The following is a 22,062-nucleotide window of genomic DNA, read 5'->3' as shown; positions in this document are numbered from 1 at the left end:
AGCTATTCATAGGCAAGACCCCACTGTGAAAATCTTATAACACGTGTAAAGATGAAGCACCTTCTTGGACTATAGAGGACAAGAAAGACTACTTGAGAAGGGTAAGAGGAATGCTTACATTCTGACCACAAAAAATGCAAAACATAACATTAATAGAATTAAAGAAAAAATCCTCTGATCATCTCAATGGATGCAGAAAAGGCACTGAACAAAATTCAGCATTGGTTCATGATAAAAGCTTTTAATAGATAAGTATAGAAGGAACAAATTTCAACTATAATAAAGTCTGTATATAGCAAGCCCACATCTAATATCATGTTTAATAGTGAAAGTGTGAAAGCTTTTCTTTTAAGATCAGGAACAGGACAAAGGTGCTCACTATGTATACAATGTAATATTAGCCTTAAAGAAAAAGAAAACCCTGTGAATTGGGATGATGACATGGATAAAACTTGAGGACATTATGCTCAGTGGTGTAAATCAGACAGAGTAAGACAAATACTGTATGAACTCACGTATATGTGCAATCTTAAAAAGCAAAACCAAAAACCTTATAGAGACAGAGACCAGATTTGTTGCCAGAAGTGGGGTGTGGTGGTGAGGAAGCGGGTGAAGGTGGTCAAAAGGTACAAATATTCAGTTATAAGATAAATTCTGGGGATGTAATGTACAACATAATGAATCTAGTAAACAATACTGTATTATATAATAGAAAGTTGCTAAAAGAGTAGGTCTTAAAAGTCCTCATCATAAGGAACATAATTTGTATTGGTGTGAGGTGATGGATGTTCATTTATTTGTGGTGATCATTTTGCAATCTATACATATAGTATTAAATTATGTTTTATAGTTAAATTTACACAATGTTATATATCAATTATAACTCAATAAAGTGGAAAAAAACCCGAAATACAAATATATATATATATATATATGTTATATATTTATATATATTATATTTATTTATATTATTATATATTATATTTATTATTATATTATTTATATATTATATATATATATATATATTGGCCAGGTGATCTTTTTTTCCAGAGAGGTTGTGTTAATAGAGCGTGAAAATTCGCATGAAGCCTGGCTTCAGGGAAGGTATTTCAGGAAGAACATTTTCCTTTTGGTAATTGGAGGGAAGCTGATTTCATTTAAGTTTACCTTTCTCTTAATACAGTAATTAGGGTTTCCAGATTTATAAAACTAAATGTCTATTTGAAAATATGAAGGTACTTCATCTGTGTCAACAGATGGTCTTATGTTAAAAAATGATGTTAAAATTAATTGAACACAGGTGAAAGTTTATAGAAGTAGAAGAGTGCTTCTCAATTTTAATTGCTCTTCAGAATTCCCTGTGGTGCCTACCCAAAATTCAGATGCCCCAACACAGAAGCTGTGAGTCAATAAGTCAGAGGTGAGGGAGATCAATCTGTGGCATAAGCCAGTGCGGTAGGCGATAGCCAGATAGGTGTTTTACTAATCACTCCTCAAGAACGCTAGGGATAGAGAGAAGGAGATTGTCCAAAGTTTCATATAGAATGGTTAAACTTTATCCTTACTCTTTTGATGACTTTTTGACACACGATTTTTTTGGTTTTACTTAGTTCACACTAATTAAAATATTTTTGTGCTCAAGAGTGTATCTCTGTAACCACCACATTAGCTCTGCTAATGGTACATCAAATCCAGAGTACCAGGATTCTGCCAAGCACTCCTCAGCCATATCTCAGGCCCCTTAGCTTTGACAGAAATGTAGTTTGACTTATTAAAATATGCTCTACAGAAACATTTAACATTATGCCTTTAGATTTTTAACTGACTTTTATGTCCACTCTTCCATTTCTTTTTTTTGTTTTGGTTGTATAATACCAATTGGAAGCATTTTCTGCCAAATTTTCAATATTAACATAAGCAAATTTTTTTCTGTCCATACTACAACCAAAACCAGATAAAAATAAAAAATAGAAAGAATGCAAATATAACACAAAGTTCATCTATCTCAGCATAACTATAGTAAACACTTACTCATTGTAGACTGCTGCATGTATAAAAAAACATCAGTCCCAGCCAGGTAGCTTAGTTGGTTAGAATGTTGTCCTGATATGCCCAGCTTGTGCGACCATCCCAGATTTAACTGATGGAGTTTGGCAGTTTTCATAGTAGAAAAGTAAAGTTTACACAATCGTGTAAGTGGAGACCTATGGGCCAATTCAATGCACTAATGTTGCTTCTACATTTGAATGTATAGTAGGAACTGAGGTATTTTTTTTTTCTTCTAATTTTAATTTTATTTTATTTATTCATTTTAGAGAGGAGAGAGAGAGGGGGAGAGAGAGGAGAGAGAGACAGGGAGGAGGAGCTGGAAGCATCAACTCCCATATGTGCCTTGACCAGGCAAGCCCAGGGTTTCGAACCGGCGACCTCAGCATTTCCAGGTCGACGCTTTATCCACTGCGCCACCACAGGTCAGGCCGGAACTGAGGTATTATGTACTTGGATTTCTCCATCCCATTTGTGCCAGAGGATTCCCGGGATCAAAAGAGACCCATGAGCGGCAGTGCTAGACGGACAAACTCTCTGACATCGGCCACTAGTGTGTGTGTGTGTGTGGGGGGGGGGGGGGGGGGTGTCAAGATTTATAGAAAATGTCTCTATCCAGTAATGTCCAAAGCATTCTCTATATAGATAATGCTCTGTTGTTGCAAAGTTAGAAGCCTTGGTTTCATCAGGCCTGGCTAACAAGAGTGATATACCTCAGCTAGCAAGGAGGGGAGGGGCAGTGATTAACACCTACAGATTTCAGGAATTTGCTCTCCAAGTAAAGTTTCCTGGGACTACATGGGCCAATTCACAACATTTAATATCTCCAGAAGTCAAAGAAGCACTGTTGTCTTTTCACCTTTACTGCCACCTCCAACAAGGAAGCTTAGAATCTTACCAGGTGCTGGAGAAAATATTGGGCATTCTATTTGATCAGTTAACCTGCAAATCAGAGTACTTAGAGTGGTTTTTGGTAATAGTTTGGCAAGCTATAGCATGTTTTCCACCTTTGTGGCCACATGACCCTAATATCCCTCGAGAATACAACTTTCTACAACTGATGATTTTACTGAACGAGTCTTTTACCAAAGGAAGAAAACCTCCATTTGAAGGTGTCCCTTATGGCTATAAATTAGTTCTCTTAACATGATTACCTTTTACAATTCTTTTGAAAATCAGCTGCTAATTGACTTTAATCAAGTTTTCTTGTCAAAACAGAACATGAATAATGTGGTCTTTGGGGCTCCTTTGCCTGACATTTTCATTTTGAGGTGATACAACTTGGAATCAACAATAACTGTGAGAAAGACACAACAAGCTTTCTTGGTCAAATGGAATAGTTATATTCAAGAGCAGAGATGGCTTGTTTCTAGCGGTGTCTTGTCTTTACCTGAAAAAGTGGCACTTGTCTCTTTTGCAGAATTGTTTTTTAAGTGTGAGATAGAAACAGGAAGGAAGAGAGATGAGAAGCATCAACCCTTAGTTGCGATACTTTAGTTGTTCGTTGATTGTTTCTCATATGGGCTTTGACCAGGGAGCTCCAGCTGAGCCAGTTAGCTTGGGCTCAAGCCAGCGACATAGTGTTCAAGCTGATGACCCTGCACTCAAGGTGGCGACCTTGAGTCTTGAACCTGACACCACAATGTCCCAGGTCAGTGCTCTATCCACTGCACCACCACCAGTCAGGCTCTTTTGCAGAAATTTTATCCTTAACTCCATCACCTGAAGAAAAGTGACAGGTTCAGTAGGTCTCTTGAGTCACAGAGGTCCCCCGAATACTTAGATCTGGTTCAATTACAACTTGGCTATTTGAAATTTAGTGCAGCTCTGACTGCTTTGGTGACTGCAAGGTATTGAGAACCAAAAATTCACATAGTCACTACATTTAGTCGGCAGAACTCAAAGCCATTCTTGTAGCTTTAGCCAATATTCCTCTGGATAAATAAATATATATTTATTTATTGTTGACTTTTACATTGTTGCCAGTGTCCTACCTATGTGTAGATTTGGAGACCTACTTTGGCAGATGTAAGACACTCCTCTGGGCCAAAAACTAGAAAGAATTTATAACTACTAATTTAACTGTCTGTGTCTCTCATGTAGATGTCCACATTCTCTGAGTAGAATGATCAAGATTGAGTTGTTGATTTAGTTTGCACTGTGTGCTTGCTATCATTGTGACCTGAATCCAGCATCATATTGAATGTGACAGTATAGTGCCATCATCAGTTGACACAACATATAAGATTCTCTCTGATTTAGAGACTACACTGCATGACAGACTGGTGACTTCTTACTGAGTCAATCCTGTTGTTTTCCTTTCTGGTGGAGGAGACCACAGTGCACATGGCACTGTCCCACCCAATCCTGGCAGACTAACTACAATGGACATTTGACTTCCTTTTGGAGTTATCAGTGGGTGGCTCATTGCTGTCAACACTTTTTTTTAGGCAATAGTGTTATTATTAAAATATAATTACCCAACCCTGGATAAACCATTTTGACCCATAACATTTACCTATATCATGTTTTCAGCTTTGCTGACCATCTGCAGTCTGACAATGGAGCACATTTTACTGTAAAACCACTAAAAAATGGCTAGCATTTGAGGTATTTGATGGATCTCCATGTTCCATACAATCCGTAAGTATTGGTATTGTTGAGCTTTGGTATGGTATCTTCAAAGAACCACAAAAGAAATGTCTTATTCTACCTCGCTCACTTTTTCTTTTATTAATTTATTTAAATTTTTATCGAATTTATTGGAGTGACATTGGTTAATAGAATTATATAGGTTCCAGGGGTACAATTCTATAATACATCTTCAGTATACTGTGTGTTCATCACCCAAAGACATGTCTCCTTGCATCACTATTTATATTCTATACACTGTTTTCTACCTCCCTCACCCCCTTTCCCTCTGGTAATCATCATACTGTTGCCTGTGTCTATAAGGTTTCTTTTAATCCTTTTACACCCGGCTCCCCAACAATCCACCTCTGCCAGTCTGTTTTCTGTATCTATGAGTGTGTTTCTATTTTGTTTGTTTATTTTGTTCATTAGATTCCACAAGTAAGTTCAATCATATAGTATTTGTCTTTCTCTGACAGGTGTCCTCTTGGTCCATACTATACATATGGACAATCCCCAAACCAGTGCTGTCTTGATGTCTCTTTATTTCCTGACACAGTTGCTTCTCTTGTATATCACACACAGGCTGTGCTTTATGATAACCATAGATTTAAAAAACCCTTAGTATTATTTGTAAAATAATTCATTAGTTTTAAATTATATTTTTTCCTAAAATAGCCACTTAAGTATAGAGTTTTTGCTATGAAATGATAAGAATGAATTGCTTTTTTCAACAGGTTTGCAAATCATGGTATATTTACTTATTATTTCAGGAATTATTTTTACTATGGTCTAGCTTTCTGTGTCTCTAATATGAGTGCCTGAATATGTTTTCTGAAGACTTTTTTCCTATTATATATTTTTAAAGAAGTTTATTAGTAAAAAATATTCTGTTTTGTATATCTTGGCAGTGTAACAGGGGTTCATATATGCATTTATTTACTCACTGTTTCTGTATTTAAAATATGTGCTTAAAAGCACCTGACTGAGAGTCCTGGCTGGTTTGCTCAGTGGTAGAGGGTCAGCTGACGTGTAGATGTCCTGGGTTGATTCCTAGTCAGGGCACACAGTAGAAGCGACCATTGACTTCTCCACCCCTCTCCCTCCCGCTTCTTTCTCTCTCTCTACCCTTCCTGCAGCTATGGCTCAACTGGTTAGAGTGCATCAGCCCTGCACATTCTCTGCACACTGAGGCATCTTTCTCTCAGGCACTAAAAATAGCTCAGTTGTGAGCATGGCCCAAGATAGGCAGAACATCAGCCCCAGACAGGGGTTGCTGGGTGGATTTCTAGTTGGGGGACATGCGGGAGTCTGTCTCTATGTCTCTCTTTCACTCAGTTGGAAAAGTAGAAGAAGAAAAAAAAGCACCTGACTGAGAAAAAAATCTCCAAGAAATAACATATTTAGGACTATGAAATTTACATAGTCATATGAATGACTTGCATTGGTAATTATTTTTTTATCTTCATCTTATTTCTCATTCTCATTACATCAAGATTTCTCTAGCCTCATGTTATTTCACATTGTTATGTGTTTCTGTTAATTGTGATGACCAATAAATGACACTAATGTGACAGTTAAAGTGGTAGTGCTCCCCTATCTAAGTTTGTCTGTTTTTATTTAACTCTCTTCCTTTAAGCTAAGCCTATTGCTTCTTGACCAGTTATACAGCTTCTAGTATGTTCTGCAGTAAGATCTTATTTTTTCATCAGAAATTTAATTCTTCTTTCTCATAACACCCCCCGCCCTTAAGTTCCCAAGAATTATTGCAACAATATCAACAGTGGCTTAGGTGCTAAATGCCATTTCATGTGCTGGCAACACTGTAGTTAGAAATATACTGTGTGGAGGAGTGTACAGTGAATGGATATGTCAGCAACACCTTTGCTTACCTAGGGTGTTGACCAAATGTGTGACCCTTAAACTAAAAATAACCACCGGATTAAATGTAGAAAACATTCTAGTATTCTTTCTGAAAAAAAAAAAAGTAACATGAACCATATCAAAACAGAGTTGGTTTTTTTAAATTTATTTTGTAATTATGCAGAAAATATATTTTTTAGCAGCCAATAGTCTAAAAAGATACCACAGAAAACTTTATTAGAACTCATTTCTTTTTTACTAATAAATAAAATAAATCAAATACATTTTTAAGCTGCATGTACCCTAGGCAACATTGTGTAGGACATCAGGATGATGATCACAGTGTGATCCATTGTTGAGTGTCAGAAGACGCCAAAAACTCATAGAGAAGATTCTTGTCACTGCCAGTTGTGGAGGATTCAACAGTCTGCTTTCTCTTCTCACCTTCTGATCTCTTCCAATGGCTGACACCAGCCAGAAGCCAGAGGGCAAGGAAGCCTGAGGGATGCAGTTATTAGAATTGAGCTTCTAGGACCACAGAATATAGCAACGAAGCCTGGAGGATGGTTGTGGGAGTGATTAGGAATAAAAAATACCAGGACCATGCCCACTGCACCTATGGGAACAGAGGAGGAAAAGCTGCACTAGGAACACACCGCATGTCTGAAATACTGCCATAAACTGAGTGCTTCTTGTGGGCTAAAAGGGGTTCCCAGAGGGCAGGGAGCAACCTGGCAGCATCTGTAGTCAGCTGAATAATGGCCCCCAAAATATCCAGGTCACAATCACTAGAAACCATAAATAGTATCTCCTATGGCAAAAAGAATTTTGCTGAAGTGACAAAAGTAAGAATCTTGAAATAAGGAGAGTAGGTTGGATTTTCCAGATGGGCTTGAAATGTAGCCACAAGTATTTGTATAAAAAAGAGACTGAGGGAGATGGGAGTCCAAAGGAGAAGAAGGCATGTAATCATGGAGCAGAAATTAAAGTGATGTGGGCACAAGGCTAGGAATGCTTGGAGATGTGGGACATTGGCTGAGGCAAGGAGCAGATTCTGCCCTGCTAAATCCGTGCTGTCACTCTTATAAGTCTTTCCTGCCTTCTACCCTCTACTAGTTGCACAGTGCTTCGGTTCCAGGGAAGAATCAAAACTAGACAACAGAGCAGGGAGGTTAGTTGCTCCAGTCATAGGAGTTGCACGTACAGGGTTCAAGGGGTTTTCTTCAAAAACTTCCTGAGACTCTATCCTGAGAAAAAGAGAGAAGTTAAACATACCCTTCAATCTGTGCTCTTTGCCTAGTCTGAGCTTAGTTGAAGCAGCAAAGAGAAAAATAGTAAATTTTCATAATATTTAATAATTGGAAATTTGAGTTGCTGAAATGTCACATTTTTGTGACTTGAATGTGACGAAAAAACTGAATTATCTGAGAATTATGTACACTACTGTACATGCTAAGAAAGCAGGTAAAGGACAAAACCATTTTCAGGTTTAAAGGGAAAACCAGAGAAACTTTGATGCTAAACTGATATAGACAGCATCTGAAATATTTGAATTGTTTTGGTTATATAAATAAGATTTTGGAATCTTGAGTAACAATGATTACCAGACAAATAAGATTCTTTTACCAGAATTCTCCCCGCAATATCAATAACTTACAATCTCTTCTAGTTTTAATCTTTTTAGTTATCGAGTATTCTTGTTGATATGAGAATCAAGCCCTCTGATGATTATATGTCACTATTCTGTTCATTATACTTATTAAAATCTAATTATCTGATTAACATTGTCTATTATCGTGGTAAATCTCAGCATTATATAATAAACAATTCATTCACCATAAACTTACAAATAACAAATAAGAATACACAATATGAAGTTCATGCTTAGCAATATACTTGAAATACTTGTCATTTTAGATTTTGAATTTTAGTTGTCAGTCTCATAGAGGAACTTTGGCTTTTTAAAAAATCTGTTTTCAGAAATATTGTAGATCATATGGAATGATGTAGGTACACACTGAGAAAGTGTAATCAGAAAAGTAGTGGGGAGGTGACATTTGAGTAAGTCCTGAATGAAATGAAGAAACCCACCTCTCAATTATTTGAGGTGGGGAGAACCTGTACGAATGAGGCCAAGGCCGTGAGATGTCAGGCTGCAGAGCATGTCTGAGGGAAATTGCAGGTAAAAAAAGACCCTCATGTAAAGGCAGCTCCCTTATTTACAGTTTAGTCAGTGCTCTCAGAACCTCCTGTTGTTTTCCTTTGTGTTTGACTAGCTTTTCTCTCTTTCTTTTTTATCTCACTCTTGGTGGGTAAAAGCTGTCATGATTTTGAATTTAGTGTCATTTCCTGTGGTCATGTTTGTCCGAGTGATAATGACACAGATAATGATGGTTAAAGAGATAACAATCACCCACAGCCAGGGTGTACAATCTCACTTTTGGTCTCCTTTTTAAGCTTCATCTTGACCAGGTAATCTGCTTTGCTATAGCTTCTGTTCTTTCTATCAAACATACTGTTTTCTTGTCCAAAAGCCATTCACCTCCTCCGCAAAATCAGATGGTCATATCAAGGCTGGTGGTGTAGGTGTTAAATGTTATTTGAAGCAGCAACAAGTTTGTGGTTGGAAATATTTTGTACTTTGCAGTCCTTTTACCCACCCAGAGTGCATTGAACTGATAATGAGGAAGTATAATCAAAGAGCCACGGCTATATCAGAACCCAGACTTCATTTCCAGTAAAGTTTAATCTTCAATGTACTGTAATTAATGGCCTCTGGCCTGTGAGCTCATATGTATCATGTGTATATAGATGTGTATATATGTCATAGATATGTATATATACATACATTATATATGCACATATTATATATATATACACATATTATCTATATATCTATATATATCTATATATGATAAACTTCCTGCAAACTTATTAGGTATTAAATACTTTATATGTTTATACATTAAACTATTTTCAACCCTGGCCAGTTGGCTCAGTGGTAGAGTGTTGGTCTGGTGTGTGGATGTCCCAGGTTCGATTTCTGTCAGGACACACAGAAGAGGTGACCAAGTGATCTCCATCCCTCCCCCCCACTTTCCCCTCTCACAGCCAAGGCTCAATTGGTTCAAGAGCATCAGCCTGCGTGCTGAGATTGGCTCTGTGGAGCTTCCACCTCAGGCTCTAAAAATAGCTTGGTTGTGAGCATGGCTTAAGATGGGCAGAGCATCGGCTCCAGATGGGAGTCACTGGGTGGATCTCGGTCAGGGCACATGCAGGAGTCTATCTCTCTATCTCCCCTCCTCTCACTTGGAAAATAAAAAGAAGAAGAAGTAGGAGGAGGAGCAGGAAAAGGAGGAGGAGGAAGAAGAAGAAGATGAAACTATTTTCATAACTATTTTTATTCTAACAACAAATATTTTAATGTATAAATAATTTATTAGTGAATTATTTCTTTCATACCTTAGGAGTTTCCAAGGACCAAATCAGTGTTTTGGTATGTCAAAGGTTACATTTGAAGCTGAAAAATATTCAAAATGATGTAAATTAATATGTTAGAAGAAATTTATAATAAACACTAATTTATCATCGTAAAAGTTTTAATGTGACCCATTAGTGTGTTTTTCTAATATTTTGTAATGCATATTTTTTGTATCTGAGACAAAAATTTTTTGGTTATTTTCCCTGTTGGCTCTTTTTAGTTATTACTTTTTTGAGTGATAACCATTGTCTGGGCTGGTGGATGTAGTCCAGGTTAGATGTTTCTTGATATCCTCAAATTCCCTATAAAAACATGCATCAGGATCGCATTCCTGCAGCACTATCTCCAATGGCTTTAGTTGTGCCCAGCCAAGCATGTCTTTCTATGGGATGTCCAGAGTCTGAGGAACATGTGCATCTTATATCCCTGAGCTTCCTTGAGTTGTTCTGTGTGCTATTTGTAGTGTTTGCCCTGTTTCCTTACTGAACAGTTATCGCCCAACATGGGACAGAAACTACTCTTTCCTGCAATATGGCCTTTTGATTGAAACATGTTTTTTGCACCCTGTTTGGAGGTGGGAGGCATTTCCCTTGAGGGGGTACTCAGAAGAATGGAATGGTCAATCCCATGTGACCATGGGAATTATTCTTGGGACTACAGAATCATGGACCAAAGGATCTCTGAAAAAATAGAAATTTGAGATAAGAAATGTATTTGAAATCTCAGCTATTGAAACAGTTGGAAGAATCAATATCATGTCCACAAAGGGGAAGATTAGTTCTTCTAAAATGATATGCCTTCAGGGAAGAAATAAAACAAAGGAGACTTTGAAGATTTATTTCAGGATTCTACTTGGTGCTTGACTGAAGATGCCATGTCCTTAATGAGCAGGGGGCCACAGAGCTCCAGTTCTGCTGGCCACTGTAATCTGAACCCAGGGCACTGCTGTCCCTGCTAGCATGTGAACATATTCAGTAGTGGCAGTCACTAAAGACATTGCTTGCATTTCACAGTATACTTCCCAAGCTCACCCAGATAGATGGATGTTGCACACAAAGTATGGACATTAATTTGGAAATACTTTTATGCTTCCAGATGGCATGGGGTGTTCATATGAGAAAGGCCACTCATTCCTTACTTTTGCTCATGTTTGTTTATGTTTTCATTGTATTCCAGCCCTGAAATGAAGAGAACACTGGCCCAGCTCTTACTCATGTGCAGCCTCTCCTACATCTGGAATTTCCTTTAGTGCTGGGATGGCAGCTCCTACATTCTTATGGAGATCTTCAATCAGGGCGGAGGATGGACGGCCTGGGCTTTCCGTGAGGCATGCCAAGTCTCCATCAGCAGTACGAGGAAGTCTCTAATCCTGGGGAGCACAAAGGGGGTTAACATGTAAATAAACTTTTCTCTTTTATTTCAGGTATAGATAGGCTGCCCTAATCCAGCCTTTACTACTTTTGTAGGTAATACTCCTGAGTGAAAACTTACCATCTTTGTGGCAACTTATTTTTGTTGTTTTAAGGATATTTGTCTGTTTGGCTTAATGTGAAGCAAATATTGACAAAAGTTTAGAAATATGTTAATTGTAGTTCACCTCTCCCCACAATCATTCCTTTTTATTTTTTTTGTAACTGATAACTTTGTCACTAGGAAAGCATCAGAAAGTTCTTGGATATATTTGCTGTCAAAAAGCTTGAACACAGAGGTGTTAGGTCAGCCAAAGGAGGGATGTACAAGGCTTGATGAGTTTTATAAGAGGTGTATTTATGCATCTGCAAGACAAATGGGCTGAGACCCTAGTGGTATTAGTGGACAGCTGCAGGAATGGAGTGTCTGATATATGGACTACTGCAGGCAACTGTTGACATGGAGGTTGGTGCATCTGGGCATGCTCAGATAAGCCTATCCTGTTTTGTGGCCTTGGTCACAGACTGTATCTGTTTTTCTAACCCTCAGGCTCCTCCTGAATGCCTTGCCACAAGGATACTTCCCAGATTCTCTAGGGTGAAGGGACTTGCTGGAAGAGAAGGGGCTTGAAGGAGGCAGATCATTTAATGAAGAAGTTGCCTCAGCTGGAGGTTGGGTGAGGGGAGTTTGAGTTTAAAGAGAACTGGACCCAAACCTAACAAGAGGTAAGATACTTCTCATTAATCGTAGATTCATCTGTTTTGGGAACAAACTAAAGATTTGCTTTATATATGGCCAGTAGTCTCAGCCATCACTGTCGTGGCCATTCACATGCAGGTTCCCATTAGATTCGGGCAGATGGTAAAGAAACAGTGGAGCTAAAAAATGGTGGGCCATTCCTTTATTCAAGACTTTTCACTGGCCGGTGAGAAAACAAACACACAGTGCTCTCAAAGCCACTCACACATTCTCCAGTTCCACAACCAGGAGAATCTTCTCCAGTTTTTTCTAGAAGCAAAGGCCCCACCAGTCTCAGTGAAGCTCACAAAAGCCCCTCACCTCTCTGCCATCACGGCTTCCCACTCTCCAGCACTCTGCCTTCTCTCTTTCTGCTCTCACTCTGCAAAAATGGCTTGCTTCTTTCCTCTTTCTCTCCTTTTAAAACTCTTTTGGCCTGAAAACCTCTCCTCTAGCAACATTAGCATACCAGTGGCCCTTTTCAATCAGGAAGGTAATTAGCAATTTCACAGACCAGCACCATTTTTAACAATAAAAGTGAGCAAACTCAAAAAACCCAAATTTACAAACTCATTTGCCCAACAGTTTACAAACTCTAATAAAAATAAAAATTTTCTAGTTTCTTAACTGAATTTTGACAATTCATTCTTGGTGTAGTTAGATTTAGTATAAGGAAGCGTGTCTAGGATGGGCCTATACAATTCCTAGTAGCAGTCTGAGGTCTGTTTCAGGAAAGGAGCCAGACTGATCTTGCGCCTCAGCTGTGGAAGCCACAGAGCCCTTGGTGCTTCTCCCCAGCTGCCCAGTGGCTCTTTCATGTCTGCTCAGTTCTTTTTTCACAGTGAGGCTTTCCTTCACTATCTGATTTCAAATTTGATCACACATCATGCCCCTCCCAGTTTTTCTAATCCTCCTTTTTAAAAAAATTATTTTTTCCTTTGGATAAACTATTTTATACAAGCGTGGTCTTGTTGGACTTCTGGTGATAGAGTTAAACTATCACAAAATAAGGATTTTGTTTCTTTTGTGTGTCTGGCACTTAGGAGGTAACTAAAAATTGTTTCTTTTTCTTTATTAGAAATGTAATTTAATAAGTTGACATTAATAAGAATACATAGGTTTCAGGTAGACATCTCTATAGCATTTGAACTGTTGATTGTATTGTGTGCCCACCACCACACATCATTTCTTAAGTGAATCAACTTTATTCTGATTTTCAAAACAAGTACTGATGCTTGTTATGACAATAGTGGGGTAATCTTAATAATTTAATTACAAATATTTTTACTATAGTGACTTATTTCTAAAATATTGAGTACATTCAGATATCAGCTTCACATTTGTATTAAAGCTGTTTCTACTTTGTGTCCATAAGACTTTTGTAATGTTAATGTAATATGATTCTATTCTCTAGTGTTTAAGAGGAAGAATGAAAATCATTCAGATTAATGAATGGCAGTTTCAAAACATTTAGGATATCATTTTAAAGTCACAACCAAGGAAATAACAATGATAAATAGTGTTCCTTTGGATCCTTCCACCTGTTGATAAACAGTCTTCCAGAACAATAACAATCACTTTCTTCTCATGTCAATCACTGGGAAGACTATGAAAATCAACAACATCTAAAGGACCTGGGAAAAAGTAAACAAAATACAAGCCATTTTGGATCTTTTGTCAATTTCCAACCCTCAGAAGGGGTCTAACCAGAAAAAATTCATATTAAATTAGTAAGTTACAAACTTAATATTTATATTAAAATGTTTAATTATTAGAAGGTAGCAGGATAAAATAAAATTTCTTAGCATTGACAAAGTTCTTCTTATTCAAGGTATAATTTATATTTTCTATTTCTTATCATGAAGTAGATTACTCTATCCAATTCTACCATCTCAGAGCACATTTTATATGCCAATGTTATTAATAAATTGTGCTATACTTTTCTACCCTTTTCTCTAGACATAAATCTCAAAATAAGAGATAACATTTATTCACATCATTCTACCCCTTAATGTCTGCCAGGAACATTGTAAACATAACGTTACTAAACTCAAGGGATTTGCTGCTTGAGGTGTTCAAGAATGTCAGAAGTGGTTGTCTCAGCATACTTCTGTACTTATATTGTCCCAAATGGTTGTCTCAGGATGTTCTATTTACTGCAGTAAGTAAGGAGTCAGGGGGTTCACATACAAAGCTGTGTATCCCAGTAGACAGGCTTAGTCATTGCTTATATACACCATTAGTCAATTACATGTTGATTTCTTCTTTGAAGTTGGCTACATTTATTTTCTTCAGTTCTTCTCAAGTTCATTCTGTTTACAGCTGTCTCTGAAAAATACTATGCTACATTTTAACATTAAGCAAGAATGGCACTTAGTAAGAATTACCCAGACTTTGAGACTCTTGTCCTATCTCACAATAATGCTCACTTATAGTGAATAGTAAAAATTCTTTATTACTATAGCTAAATTATAAGTCTTACTTTGCATTTACATCTCTCTAGTCAAAGGTTTCTCACCTCGCCTACCACTCATATCATCCACACACTCACACACATATAAACAAACAAAGAATAGGAGAGAGCAAGATATAATCTGCTCCCTCATCAAATTTAATTGCAAACAAATCCAAAAAAAATTCTAAAAAGCACCATCCACTGTTGGAGGAAAGCTAAAGCACCAAGGGACGTCTGTTCCCATCCTGAGGAAGTGAAGGTCCAGACCAAGCACACATGACTGAAGGCTGTTGCGCCCAGACAAGGCTCAAGGGCGCAATGCTTGGTCCTGCGGGAGCTTTCTGCAGGTCAGGAATCAGATAGCAGATGGTGTGGTGTTATGTCTCAGAAAGGGCAAGAGCAATCTAATCAGTTTTGCAAAACTAAATAATAAAATTGGACACTATATTCTGCTTGTTAGTTTCTCAGCATGATGTCATGTTTCTGCTTAATAAATTGCACAGCTGATCTCTCCAAGTCACCTCAATCTTGAAGAGACTGAGGTCCTCCACTTGCAGTATTGTTGCTGCCTAATCATTCCTTTGCGGCTCCTCTTCATGAAACCCTGATTACGAACAACAATCCACCCTACTGACAATATCTTCTTCATGTCAATTATTTTATAGATGAAAACATCATAAGAATTACAAATAGATTTTAGTGTATATAAACAGATATTTAAAAAACTAAAGTATGCTTTTTCAAAGACAGAAGACATGAAAACAGAGAAACCAGGAAATAAAGCATATTGATAGATAAAATGGCTACTCAGCTGCCATCTTGAGAACAATGCAGGACTGGAGGAGGAAGAAGAACTGGTTTGTTTAGTAACCTGGCCCAAATGCCCCTTTGTAGCCACTGAGTCAAGGTACAAGCAGATGTTGAAGAACTATGATGCCACTCCAATCCACAAACACAAGAAACTGACTTGCACCAGCAGATGCAGCAATTTTAGCTGCTTTTTGCTCCAGGTCCTTTGATTATACTGTATAACCCCTGCCATATCCCTCCGTTAAAGCTGACACCCTTTTTTGGTTTCAGCCGGCTTGTACCCAGGCACTTTTAAAATAAAATTTTCTGCTGGAACACTAGCCTTATGTTTTGGTTTGGCCTGAGGTTTCTGCCTTTCACATATGACTAAAAGCATACTAAGATGTTAAAAAAAATGACACTTAGGTTATACAGAATTATGGTGACAACTTGATTCAGTTATCTAAATCTGTGCTTTTTTTTTTTTTTAATAAAGCCAGAGAGAGAGAGTCAGAGAAAGGGTCAGATAGGAACAGACAGAAAGGAAGAGAGATGAGAAGCATCAATTCTTTGTTGCAGCACCTTAGTTGTTCATTGATTGCTTTCTCATATGTGCCTTGACTGGGGGGCTACAGCAGAATGAGTAACCACTTGCTCAAGCCAGCAACCTTGGGCTCAAGCCAGTGACCTTGGGCTTCAAGTCAGCGACTTTTGGGCTCAAGCCAGTGACCCTGTGCTCAAGCTGGTGAGCCTGCATTCAAGCCAGATGAGCCCATGCTTAAACCGATGACTTCAGGGTTTTAAACCTGGGTCTTCCACGTCTCAGTTTAATGCTCTATCCACTGCACCACCACCTGGCTAGGCTAAATCTGTGTTTTACCTGCACAGGAACAATCAGGCAGTACCTAGTAAGTGTGTAAGCATTTACGTAGGTATACACACATGCAAATATATGTAATTATTGTATAATAAATGTATATTCAATACATGTATGATTACTTATATATATAAAATCAAACAAATATTAAAAATTACCAACATAACTGAAGCAAATGATATATTTTCTTATAATCATGCAAAACATCTCTCTACCTTTTGTTCTATTAGAGGTAAACAAAGCTTAGTGAGGCTCAGCTCAGCCATTGTTAACTACTTAATTTTGAGTATATTTCCTCTATATGCCTGACCTGTGGTGGTGCAGTGCATAAAGCGTTGACCTGGAATGGTGAGGTAACCAGTTTGTAACCCTGGGCTTGCTGGTCAGGACACATATGGGAGTTGATGCTTCCTGCTCCTCTCTCCCTTCTCTCTCTCTCTCTCTCTCTCTCTCAAATGAATAAATTGAAAAAAATCTTATGTGCCCTCAACTATAAAATTTAAAGAATAATAGTATTAATAACAGAATTTATAAAAATTAAATAACATACAAAATATCTAACACAAAACTGGCATATAGTAAACCTCAAAAATGGTCTCACTTTTTAAACTGATTAAATATAACAAATTATAGACCACATTTCTACTAAAGAATTAGAAAATGTAAAATTTGATAAAAAATTCTTTGTAAAACATAACATTTGAACAATAATCCTTTACAAAACATAAAATTTAAACAATCTTTTTTTTTTTTTTTTTTTTTTTAAATTTTTTTTCAATTTATTTATTCATTTTAGAGAGGAGAGGGAGAGACAGAGAGAGAGAAGGGGGGAGGAGCTGGAAGCATCAACTCCCACATGTGCCCCGACCAGGCAAGCCCAGGGTATCGAACCGGCATCCCCAGCGTTTCCAGGTCAACGCTCAATCCACTGCGCCACCACAGGTCAGGCTAAACAATCTTTATATAACTTTTTTTTTCAGATTTATTTCAGGATACTGGAGCTTGGAAATGTGAAAATTGATTGATCCTCACTGGATAAGTTAGCACAAAACTTAAAAAGTGAATTCTTTAGACAGATGGATTTTTACGGGTCTGAATAATCTCGTTTGAGTACTATGCCACTTATTCTTCCTGCAGAATCCTTTTCCTTCCCTTGTCTTTTTTTTTTATGCCCAGGTTTCTTCAACACATACTGACCTTTGAGCTTTACAGTGTAGATATGTTTGCATAAAGGCTGAGAAAGAGGCTCCGTGCCATTTCAATGATACTTAGTAAAAATACTAGAGCTTTATAGTTCAAGAAATGACCAATTTGTCACATTTGGTGTGTTATTTGAGAATGAGAACCTAACAGCCCACCTAATAGCTCACCACAGAGAAACTGTTTCCAGTTACATGGGGGCTGAAAAGTCACAGCTGCCACCAACAAGCTTTTTGACACTTTTAGGTGAGGCTTTTACACTTTAGTTGATTAAGCCTCACAGGATGGGACTGATTTATTAATTAGGGGATGAGCATTAAGGGATAAAATTAAGAAATTTTGAAACAGATTGTATGGTGTCTCCATCTGGTTTTATAAAACTCTTCTTACACTTAAGCAGTGACTTTTCACCCCATGTTCTGCAAGATGCACTCTGGTGTGCCACAACAATTTTTTAAAATGCAAAACATCACTATTTAGCTAGTGGTACCGATCGCTTTCTCCTTAGATTATCAAATAAAGAAATGACAACAGCCAGCACAAAAATAGCCATCTGGTGCAAATGAATCAAAGTTATACCTATTTCTTGTCAGATTGGAAGAAAATATATTTTTTGATGTGTCGCAGAATTTTAGCAATTAGTTTATGTGTGCCATGGCATGAAAAGTTTGAAAACGGCCGTCTTAAACAATCTGAGAATGTCAATTTTTTTTTCAAAATGTGTGTTGCCAATTAGATCACCATTATTCAAATAATTTTTTTTCTGTGTAGCTGTGTCATTTTATAAAATAAAATTAGGCAAAGTCAAGTGCCAAGAAAGATCTAAATACATTAAAAACTTTCACATTATTTTGTTTCTTTCATTTGCGTCTGATTAAGCTGTTCCTGAGCCAGAGTTAGAATTGCTTGCTACTTTGCTTTTATTTATTTATTTATTTATTTATTTATTTATTTTGATGGGAAGTAGTTCTCTTGGTACTTTTCATGAAAAAAGGAAAATGTTCTTGTGTAATGTCTCTCGTCAAGATCCATGAGTGAATTTGTTGTAACTGTCAGTTAAAATTGTAACTGTGAACTTCTCCCATGCTTGTAACACCAACAATGCAGTATCCAAATCCCATAATTTAATTGCAAAGATATTGAGTAACATCAGAGATCGAATAAAACAATGTGCTGAATAAGAATTGAAAATCAGTATCCATGTCTTGGCCACTGTGAACAATGCTGCAATGAATATGGGGCTGCATGTGTTTTATGTACCAGTGTTTTTGAGTCTTGGGGGTATATACCCAGTAGAGGGATTGGTGGTTCATATGGTAGTTCTATTTTTAATTTTTTGAGGAACCACCATACTTCCTTCCATAATGATTGTACTACTTTTCATTCCCACCAACAGTGGATGAGGGTTCCTTTTTCTCCACAGCCTCTCCAACATTTGTTATTACCTGTCTTGTTGATAATAGCTAATCTAACAGGTGTGAGGAAGTATCTCATTGTAGTTTTGATTTGCATTTCTCTGATAGCTAATGAAGATGAGCATCTTTTCATATATCTGTTGGCCATTTGTAATTCTTCCTGGGAGAAGTGTGTGTTCATGTTCTCTTCCTCTTTTTTTACTGGATTGTTTGTTTGTTGAGTTTTATGAGTGCAGCATTGTTCACAGTGGCCAAGACATGAAAACAACCAAAAACCCTTCAATAGATGACTGAATAAAGAAGATGTGGTACATATATTCTATAGAATACTACTCAGACATAAGAAATGATGACATCGGATCATTTACAACAACATGGATGGACCTTGATAACATTATACTGAGTGAAATAAGTAAATCAGAAAAAACTAAGAACTATATAATTCCATACATAGGTGGGACATAAAAATGAGACTCAGAGACATGGACAAGAGTGTGGTGGTTACCAGGGAGGGGGGGAGGGAGGAGAGGGAGGGGATGAGGGGAGGGGCACAAAGAAAACCAGATAGAAGGTGACAGAAGACAATTTGACTTTGGGTGATGGGTATGCAACATAATCAAATGTCAAAATAACCTGGAGATGTTTACTCTGAACATATATACCCTGATTTATCAATGTCAGTCCATTAAAATTAATAATAATAAAAAAGAAAATCAGTATCTTTACCAACACTTAATATTTCTTTACTTGATTGGAGCGACAAGGTAATCATCTCTTGGACTTGAGCCTAGAGTTCTTGAATTAAACATATCTCATGGATTTTACTTCTGTGGCAATGAAATAAGATGAAAAAAAAAAGACTGATGTAATTTTCACCAAATATGGTTCTGAAAATTTATAATAACTTCCAAATGAAGGTGGTCCTGATGTAGGAAGTGTAATAATAGTAATTACCTACTACATGTTCTGTCACAAGTTTATATCATCTCAAAACTAAAGCTGAAAGCAAAATCTTATACTTCTATGTAGTTGCAGTAATTTTATTTACATGAGGCAAAAAATGAGCAAAAATAGGTCATTTTTGCTAGTTCAGCTTTGTCCAACATTTAAACTAAAAATATGAATATGACCCCAAAGGCAATGGAAGTAAAAGTAAAAATAAATGAATGAGACTGCATCAAACTAAAAAGCTTCTGAATAAGATATTTGCAAACAATAGTTCTGAGAAAGGGTTAATATCTAAAATATATAAAGAACTCATACAACTCAACAAAAAATAAACTAACAATCCAATTAAATGGGCAGAGAACCTGAACTGACACTTCCTCCAAAAAGACATACAAAATGGCTTTCAACTATTAGGGAAATATCAATAAAACCTACAATTAGATAGCACCTCATAGCTGTTAGAATGACTATTATTAATAAGACAGGTAAAACAAGTGCTGGGGAGGTTGTAGAGGAAAAGGAACTCTTGTTCACTGCTGGTGGAAATGTAAACTGGTACAGCCAATAGGTAAACAGTCTGGGATTCCTCAAAATAAATAAGAATAGAATTATCATATGACCCAACAACCCCTCTTGCAAATATCAATCCAAAAAAATTGAAAACATTTATTCAGAAAGATATGTGCAACCCTATGTTTATTGTAGCATTATTCATGTGGCCAACACATGGAAACAACTGAGGTGTCCCTCAATAAATGATTGGATAAAGAAGATGTACACACACACACACACAATGGAATACTATTCAACCACAAAAAAGATGAAGTACTGCCATTTATGACAACATGGATTGATTTTGAGATTATCATGTTAAGTGAAATAAGTCAGATGGAAAAAGTCAAGAACCATATGATATCATTTATATGTGAGATATGAAACTGAGAGCAACAAATGAAAAAAACAAAAACTCATATACACGAACAATAGCATGGTGGCTACCAGAGAGAAAGGGGGTGGGAAACTTCTAAAGGGGGTCAAATATATGGTGACAGAAGGAGACTTGACTTTGGGAGGTAAGAACACAATGCAATATACAGATGCTGTATCATAAAATTGTACTCTTGAAACCTACATAATTTTATTAAACAATGTCATTCCCATTAATTTAAATAAAAAACAAATTAAAATAAAAATGAATAAACTTTAAGTAGACAAAAGATTATTTATAAATTAGCTCTATCAACTTGGATTTGCATCAAATGTAGGTGAGAATTTTCATGTTTACAATCTCATGCAAGAATTTAAGTTTTAGCAGTCTCTGTGGTTCAGTGAAAGCAGCTCTATGCACACAATGCAGATTAAATAGATGGAAAGCTTACCTTCATGGAAACTGAAAAATAAATTCCCATTCCTTGTTTTTTGTTGTTGTCTTTTTTTGTTGTTGAATAACCCGTCTCTTACAAAGAGTTCCAATGTGGTAATATTATTATGCTCGAAAATAAATATAAACACCAAAAGACTTACTTGGGAGTCTGCTTCATTTAGGGTGAGTGATAGATGGTATTTCCAGATACTTAATTATACATCAAGATGTGTACTCTCAAGATTCTTAGTTGCCCATCTGTCCCACATTTGAATTTCCCACTAATAAGGTTATTCCTCAAAGACAAAACCTTATAAATTGAACTCTCAGTATGTCTTAACGAGATAACAGTAAAAGTATAATACTTAAAATATTAGTACAAATGAGGGTAGAGAGCAGTTGCAGTTCAAAGAACTTAAAGGGAACTGAACAATGGAGAGTCAAGTATTGAAAGTTTTAAGTCTCACCTGAATGAGGCACTGAAGGGTAGACCTACACCGACTGAGGCAGTTGTAAAGCACAGATTGTGTGTGTGTGTGTGTGTGTGTGTGTGTGTGTGTGTACATGGAACAGTAATGGGAAATCACTCTGGTTCTACTTTTTGAACTTTGCCTTCCATAACTGGGTTAATGAGGCAGGGATCAGAACACACAATGAGAGCTGGAGATACCATCCACTCTGTGCTAAAGAAAAAAGATAAAAATTACAAAACATTAGACATAGAGGGATAGTTTGATTTGAAATATATTGCATGTGTGCTCTGGAGAAAGACAGCCTGGGTTTCAAATTTAGTGACCTTGGTCAAGTATTTAGCTCTGCCCTGGTTTTCTCATCAGTGAAATGAGT

Source organism: Saccopteryx leptura, chromosome 1 (genome assembly GCF_036850995.1).
Source record: "Saccopteryx leptura isolate mSacLep1 chromosome 1, mSacLep1_pri_phased_curated, whole genome shotgun sequence".
Taxonomy (NCBI): Eukaryota; Metazoa; Chordata; class Mammalia; order Chiroptera; family Emballonuridae; genus Saccopteryx; species Saccopteryx leptura.
The sequence above is the reverse complement of the archived record's forward strand: the minus strand, read 5'-3'. Positions refer to the sequence as shown.